Source organism: Hippocampus guttulatus, chromosome 6 (assembly GCF_054856545.1).
Source record: "Hippocampus guttulatus isolate MCC_2025c chromosome 6, RoL_Hgut_1.0, whole genome shotgun sequence".
NCBI lineage: Eukaryota > Metazoa > Chordata > Actinopteri > Syngnathiformes > Syngnathidae > Hippocampus > Hippocampus guttulatus.
Window position 1 is genome coordinate 16,074,834 of NC_141266.1, and position 8,764 is coordinate 16,083,597.

Consider the following 8,764-nt stretch of genomic DNA (forward strand, 5'->3'; position numbering starts at 1 on the left):
TTGCCGGCTGCTACAAATTCACAATTCATTTATTGACACAGTCCAAGTCGTTGCAGATATTGCTGATCATCTGTGTCGCGATATGGTGAAATCAAGTGATGCTGAACCAAAATCTCACAACTTGAACATCCCTGCAACTGGCTGCAAACTGACCACATTCTTGTGAAATATATGCCTCTGGAGCCCTACAAAAGTCAGACTATCATGAGGTTGTCACATGAGATTCGTACAACACTTGCAAGTTTGAAATTTTATTTCATGCAACCACTTGATTAAATAAAATTGAGCAAATTCAACACACCATTTCTTTCAGTGTACAATAAAAACCATCAAAAATAATAATTAAAAAATGTTGAAAGAATGGTTGGTAAGAAAAACAATGTATGTAATATTTCAAAATTTTTAAAGGTAAAGACAATTTGCATTTTTGTTGTTTTTAGCAAAAAACCTGATGTTAATACACAACATAATTAGCTTTTGCAAGCCACATATAATGATGCAGTGGACCATATCTGGGCCCCAGGCCTCGAGTTTAATCGTGTGTGAGTGTAACAATAACATTATTTCCCTTTATATCATTCCTGCTAGCTCTTAAAATATCAATCAGTATAAGTGCCTCCAGTATTTTTATTCTATTTTTTGCAAAAAAGAAATGCAACTTTAAAATAACAACAATGGATAAACAATAATACCGACATATTAGGTTTCACCTTCACTAAGTTTTTGTTTTGTTAATGCAATAGAATTCGACAATATTATTCAAAAATGGTCCCTGCAAGAAGAAACTATTCAACAAGTTCACACTGACTAACTGATCCATTGAAGTAAAACTGTGAATAGAGTGTCCAGTGCATATTAAATCTGCATTCTATTATGTATTCATGCTCTGCATTCTCAACAATATAGAATACATTTGCATATTTATCCATGCCAGCATGGACAGAGCTATCCGGTTGAAGCATGTGTTGATGCTGCTGTGTTTGTGGTAATGAAGGCTGAAGATGGTGTTTATTTGGAGCTGCTTAATTAGCAGCAACAGTAATGAAGCCACATGGGACAGTGTTGATGTCTGAACAGCCAGGACGGGATGATTATTTAGACTGGATTTGTCCAAGAAGCTGTTCTTTTTACTTTGTGCACACACACAAGCCTCCGTTTGTTGATCTGCTGCCAGAAAAGGTACGCGAGCAGACATCTCACCCCATGTGTGAGTTTTATGCACGTGTTTGTTTTTGCTTCAGTATTCAAATATATACGTGTGTGCGCGCATGCACGTGTGTGTGTGTGCCTTTTGCAGTTTAAAGCAGAGCTTCCCGAGATTATTTTCTATTTTGTACGAGGGGCTACTTGATCATAGAGGTTTTGTTGCTAACGGCCTCAAATCTGCAGGAATTAAATTTCTTGATTATTTTCATCCTCTTTAAATTGCCAATTAAACCAGCACCAAAGGGGATTTGTGTCTGCAGTGTTACAGTCAAATCAGACTAAGCAAGGTAAACAGTGGCGCTGAAGAATCTTGATCCAGAGTGACACACAGCAGTCATTTTAATTGCTGTCGAAAGTCACGTGAAGTAAACGGGTCAGCTCATTTGAACCCACCGTGTTTGTCAGAAGAGTCACTCTAATCCGCTGTTATTGTAGCAACAGTTCAAACGGTGTACTGTACTTGTGTTGGCCAAATAATATAGATGCAAGAGCACATTGTTTGGCTAACCTAGGGGCCGGCAAGCCAAAATGTTGCAGGAGTCATATTGGACCCCAAAAACAAATATGTCTGGAGCCGCAAAAAATTAAAAGCCTTATAATGAAGGCGACACGATGTATCTATATTAGCTATTATCAAAATGACTAAGTTGGCTACAAATACACAATGAGCCTTCACGATTAAAAGGTGTTTTCCCCTGCAGTGCATCTGGAGCACAGAGGTTCCCCAACCTTTTATGATCGAAGATCTACTTATCGATCAACCAACCTCCCACGATCGATCTGTTCCCGCACACGTGCGCATACGCACGCACTTACACACACTTGCCAGAATGAGCAACAGCCATAACGGCCGCAAAAATGAACGAGCCATGGGAGGCACTTTTGCAGCGTGTTAACTATCGTAGCTCACGTGTACAGTGTATTGTTTAAAAATGCTTCTCTCGGCCCTCCTGATTCACATTTTTTGCCAGTACCCTCGGTGCATTGTACATGAAATGCCGGTGTTTTTTGGGTTTTTAAATGTTGTTTCTTTATTTATTTATTTTTACACCACCTGTCTGGCATCTGGCCCTGCTAATAAACGCGTGTCGCAGTTTATGACGCAAATCTTCGTTGACAGAAATGTTGACATTTAATATTTAGTCTACACATTTTTACAGCATTAGAAAACGTTAAGAATGTTTGTGTCATATATTTCCCTCCCCCATCTTTTTCCATTTTAAAACATTTTTGAAAAGGCTGCAGGGAGCCACTAGGGCAGCGCTAAAGAAGCTTACGTGGCTCTAGAGCCGCAAATTTCTCGACCGCCAGGCTAACCTGTGTATGCATTTTGTTGCCACTCTCTACTGTTGTAGTTTGTCAATTTTCTGTTTTTGTTTTTTTGTATATGGGTCTCTTTGTGTTTGTCGTCGTCCCCAATGTCAATTTCAACACTTTAACAGACACAGGCTGACAACCAGGATGCTGAAACTGTGATAAGATTGACACCACACACTTTTTCATTTGCTTTCCACCCCCTGCTCTCTGTCTGCTTCACACACACACACACGTTTTTTTACTTCTTCCCTCCTCAGTTTTCCAAGGTTACCAAACTAGCTTATGGAGTAGAATGATGTTTCTATCTGCTGCTACGATGTCTGTGTACGTACGTACCAAATTTCAAGGTTAGATTTTATTTGTCAAGCTGTGAGCAGGTTCAGGTCATCACCTGACGGTGGAGGTATTGGGCTCTGTTTTCTTTTTTTTCACGCTGTTTCTCCAACCTGAGGAAACAACCTTAGCTATTGAGGTAAACATTTGTTGCAATGCGGGACATCCAACTTTCGACAAGGGCTGATATACATTTTATAAGGTGAACAGTAACGGTAAAACTTAGTGTTTAGAAATATTTTTTGAATGTGTTATTTCATGGCCCATGGCCTACCCATCCAATTTTTGGCTAAGGAGCTTTGGCGAAATCCTCCGAACAAATAAACAAAAACATTCTGGATCGTCTCCCCCAAATTAATGGATTGTTCCTTGGGGGATTATAGAAGAGTTTCTTCGTTTTCACGCAACCAAAAACATTATCTTTTGGGCATAGGTATTAAAAGGAAACCATTGGGTGGACAAAGCAGAACGAGTGACATAAAAACCAATGATGGCGAGTTGGAAATAAAAGCTATAGTGAAGCAACAAATCAATACTTAACTGCTGGGTGTTGATGCGGTGGTACCAATTGCTTCCTTCAACTTGCTCCGCCGCTAGACAGATGCACATACAGTATTTTAAAGAGCATGTCAGCAGTTGTGAAAACATTGAGATGACCAACTTTCTGAATCTTAGACAGCATGATTATTATTTGCCCGCCAATGCTGTATAAACGGTGGGAGTAAAATCAGGGATTGAGAGCACACACCTCCATAAATTTCCTGAAGCCAACGTTGACCAGCCAAGACGGAAGTGCATCACTTGACAAAGTAGAAGCATTCACGATGAAAGACAAGTCCGACGAGTGAAGTTAATCCTTTGGTTGCTCACTGAACAGAACTCTCACAAGATCCGTTGAGGCGTTTAACCTCTTGTTCGATTTTAGAGAAGAATTTTCACAAAATTGCGCAACAAATACCAGATTATAAAACCACAGTGGCATTCAGTTTTAGAGGATCTACTGTATATGCAACTTTTCTCATGTGAAGAAAGGTGTCTGGAAAATAGATTTCTATTACTTGAATTCCTGCCCTGACTCCAACTGTAGCGCTGTCATTGATTTAAAAGGGGAGGGGGGGGGGGGGGAGATACGCACATCTTTTTCACTCTTTACATCATTGATAACAGTCATATAGCCTCAGGCAAATGCACTTCTTGATGCATATTATTCCTTCAACGTACTGTATAAAGCTCCACTACAGCACGTATTGGCAGAGCTGCGAGCGCCGTTCAATAGCTCCACAATAGAATTTCTAGCAAATTGGGAAAATTGATTTGCCAGGTAGGGAGAAGGATTTTTCATGATCAATATTAGTCACAAGCACAACTATTCAAATTTGAGGAGGCATAAGCACCTCGCAGACTTCCTATCAAGCTAACCGACACGCGCTGTGTTCTGAAGAACATGCTAAGAGGACAAACCTGTAGGACAGACCGCCCGGAGAACATCTACAGAGTGAACGATGACAGTCTCCACCAATTAAGTCAGTCAGTGCTGTCAGCTCACTGCATCACTCTACTGGAGCTCGGGTTGCATTATTGATCTTAAGCCAGTTTAAAATTGTCAGCGAACACCGCTGCCTCTCCGTTTTAGTGTGCGTCACAGGCTGCATCACCTTCTTTCTCATTTGTGTTTCCGAGGTGACTTGAAAGCGAAATACCAAGCCCTCCTATCGGAGTTGATGAGCTGGAAAGATGAAGGTTGAAAGCGCACACAGGGCCTTCGCGGGGCGAGTGGGAGAAAAGTGCCCACCTGTAGCACAAGCACTTTGGCATTTGTGTCACGGGCAATATATTTCACACTGGTCTGACACTTGGTCTGCTATTGTTCCTCTAAGTATCTGTTATCCTCTCATACAAATGTGTCAAATTTTCTGTTTAATATTACCAAAAATTATTTTGCATATAGTACGTTGTCATGTCGTGATATTAAAAAAATAAAATGCAATAAAAAAGTGCATCCATTAAACAGGCGGGGTTATTTTCCATTTGTGCAGTTCCAGCAACTTTTGGTGGTTAGTTTATTTGTGCAGTTTAATTTGAATGAGGCATGTTTTGGCCAACTCCGTTTAAGATGCACACTCATCGTCAGATGAAGGGGAGCGTAACGTGTTTGAGTTCCTCCACAAATTGTCTTGATTCACAATGTGTGTGTGCATTAGCTAGTAAGTGCCTAGATTTTGAAGTGTTATTAGTGTTATCAGCAGACCAAGATACTTTACACCGCCGAGCCAATAAGAGCACTTGACAATAAAATGACTGGCTTATCCTATTTTTTTCTCATTGCTGTTTCATACAAAAACACAATATTGTGCTTTAAAAAAATAAATAAATAACATGCATTTTTACAGTATCATGAGCTTTTATACCGCCAACTTCCCCACAGTATCGTGATAATTATTGTATTGAGAGGTTTATATCGAGACAATGTTGTATCGTGATGTTTGGATATTGTTTCATCCCTAATAGTGTACTGAAGACAGAGTGTCCGTTGTCATATTTCACGCTTCACGCTTCATAATGCACCACACATTTTCAATGGGAGACAGGTATGGACTGCAGGCAGTCGGTTTAGTAGCTGCACTCTTTTACTACAAAGGCACATTTTTATAACACATGCAGAATGTGGTTTGGCTTTTGCTTTGCATGGTAGCGTTTTAAGTTGCACTTACAAATGCAGCGCTGACCTGTATTAACTGACAGTGGTTTTCTGAAGTTTTTCCTGAGCCCATGTGGTGATATCTTTTACACATTGATGTTGGTTTTTGATGCAGTGCCGCCTGAGGGATCAAAAGTCACGGGCATTCAATATTGATTTACTGCTTGTCGCTTACATGACGTAATTTCTCCAGATTCTTTGAACTTTTTGGTGATATTATGGACCATAGATGATGAAATCCCTACATGTCTTGCAATCTTACATTGAAGAACATTGTCCTTAAACTATTTTCACATACAGTTGTTCACAAAGCTCACCCCATCTTTGTTTGTGAATGACTGAGGAATTCCTTTTCCACCTAATCATGACAGCCACCTGTTCCCCGGTTAGCCTGGTCACCTGCGGGATGTTCCAAACAGGTGTTTGATGAGCATTGCTCAACCTTCTAAAAATTTTTTTGCCACCTGTCCCAACTTTTTTGGACCGCGCTGTAGCCTTAAAATTCAAAGTTAATGATTATTTGTTAAAAACAATTAAGTTTTGCAGTTTGAACATAATATATCCTGTCTTTGTAGTGTATTCCATTAAATCAGAATCAGAATCATCTTTATTGGCCAAGTATGTAGAACACACAAGGAATTTGTCTCCGGTATAACACGCTGCATTAGTATCATCGTAAACAACAAATCATTGAACCATTTTAGAGTAACCAGTAGCAGTATTTGTAGTACAAGAAGAGTGACTACGTCAGTGACTGTTTAAGGAGTTAATGGCTAGAGGGAAGAAGCTGTTTAAGTGTCTACTGGATTTGGTGCGCATGGATCTGTAGCGTCTGCCTGAGGGGAGTAGCTGGAAAAGGTGGTGGGCAGGGTGCGGGGGATCCAGGAGGATTTTCCGTGCCCTTGTCTTGATTCTTGCAGTGTGCAAGTCCTCAAGAGTGGGTAGGGCGGTGCCAACGATTTTTTCCGCCGTCCTAACTGTCCGTTGAAGTCGGATTTTGTCCTTTTTTGTGGCGGCCCCAAACCAAACCGTGATGGAAGAACACAGGATTGATTCGATGACTGCCGTGTAGAACTGTCGTAGCACCTCCTGTGGCAGGCCATGCTTCCTCAGCAGCCTCAGGAAGTACATCCTCTGCCGGGCCCTTTTCAGGATGGAGATGGTGCTGACTTCCCACTTCATGTCCTGGGAGACTGTGATTCCCAGGAACTTGAAGGTCTCGACGGTTGACACAGGGCAGTTGGATAGTGTGAGGGGCAACTGTGGAGAAGAATGTTTCCTGAAGTCCACGATCATCTCTACAGTCTTGAGCGTGTTCAGCCCGAGGTTGTGTCGGCTGCACCAGAGCTCCAGCTGCTCCACTTGTTGGCGGTACGCAGACTCGTCGCCGTCTTTGATGAGACCGATGACCGTGGTGTCGTCTGCGAACTTTATGAGTTTGACAGCTGGATCTGTTGAGGTGCAATCGTTTGTGTAGAGAGAGAAGAGCAGTGGAGAGAGGACACATCCCTGTGGGGCTCCAGTGCTGGTGGTGCGTATTGATGATGTTGTTGCTCCCAGTCTCACCTGTTGTGTCCGTCCCGTCAGGAAGCTGAGGATCCACTGGCAGATCGTAGGGGACACACCAAGGTGGAGAAGTTTGGCGGTGAGGAGTTCCGGGATGATGGTGTTGAACGCAGAGCTGAAATCCACAAACAGAATCCTTGCATAGGTCCCTGTGCTGTCGAGGTGCTCGAGGATGTAGTGCAGACCTATGTTGACTGCGTCTTCCACAGACCTGTTTGCCCGGTAGGCAAACTGGAGAGGGTCCAGCAGGGGTCCGGTGACGTTCTTTAGATGGTTCAGCACAAGGCGTTCAAAGGACTTCATGACCACAGACGTCAGGGCGACAGGCCTATAGTCGTTCAGTTCCGATGTTGCCGATTTCTTGGGAACTGGGATGATGGTAGACTGTTTGAAGCAGGATGGGACCTCACACAGCTCCAGAGATCTGTTGAAGATTTGTGTGAAGACCGGAGCCAGCTGGTCAGCGCAGACTTTCAGGCAGGAGGGGGACACTTTGTCAGGCCCCGCAGCTTTCTTGATCTTCTGCTACTTGAAGAGCCGTCTCACGTCCTGTTCGTGGATCTGTAGTGGAGAAAAAGAGGAGGGGTAGATAGAGTAGTTTCTGGTAGAGGTGGGTGTGTGTGGGAAATGGGGGTGTCCTTTTCAAATCGGCAGAAAAACATGTTTAGTTCATTAGCAAGACCCTTATTGTTCACATGTTGAACATGTTACAAATCCAGGGAGATGCCTTGATTCCTTTTAATTGTTTTGATTTTATTTTCATATACAATCTACACAAACCTGTTGCATTGCTTTGTCACTGTTTCGTTTTATGGTTGTACCTTGCATCAAGATTTTTCACTTGTTTACATTGTAATCAGGGTGTCAAAGGAGAGTAGAGTTTGCTCTCCACTGAACATCCGTGAATAAATAAAGGTTAAAATGAAGAAAAGAATTAAAAGCGAAAAATATTGTGCACCACCTGAAGTTATTTGCTTTGCCGTAATTCCATGCCTTCACTCAATACAAGCCGCAAGCAGAGGGAATTTACATAAACCTGTAACAGCGGCGCTTTATCATTTAATTGCTCCCCAGTGTAAGAGACACCTTAACATGCAAATAATACAGAAATTCTGAATAAAAATCCGAATATAGAGACTTGAATGGGGCATTTGTGAGTGGGTGACAATTGCGGCCCTCTTTGCTGCCAGACTTTTCAATTTTCTTCAAGCCGAGAGCAAAAGTGACATACAGGCTTTTAAGTGAGACTCTACAAATGTCATGCGTGTTGATGAGTCTGCGGTGAGCCTCGGATCGCAGCCTTTCAAGAAAATAAGTTTGTATCGTTAACAATAATGGGCAGCCTATTATGGAGAGACTTTTGCCGGATTATATACCATTAGTAATGCATTTTATTTCATAGGCAAAGCATAATTATGAATTGTTAAGAAGTGGTTCTGTTATACGGAATGCGTTGATGATCTCTCACCAAATGATTTAAAATCGAGTGCACTACTTTGCAATAGGCAGAGGCGCTGTTGATTTAGACTCAGTACAAACTTGATGTCACCGGTTGGTTGAGATCCAGCCACAAAAATGGTGAACAATAAATTTAACACAACCGGCCTAACTACATCTTAATCAATTTTTAAAAAAGTGGCCATG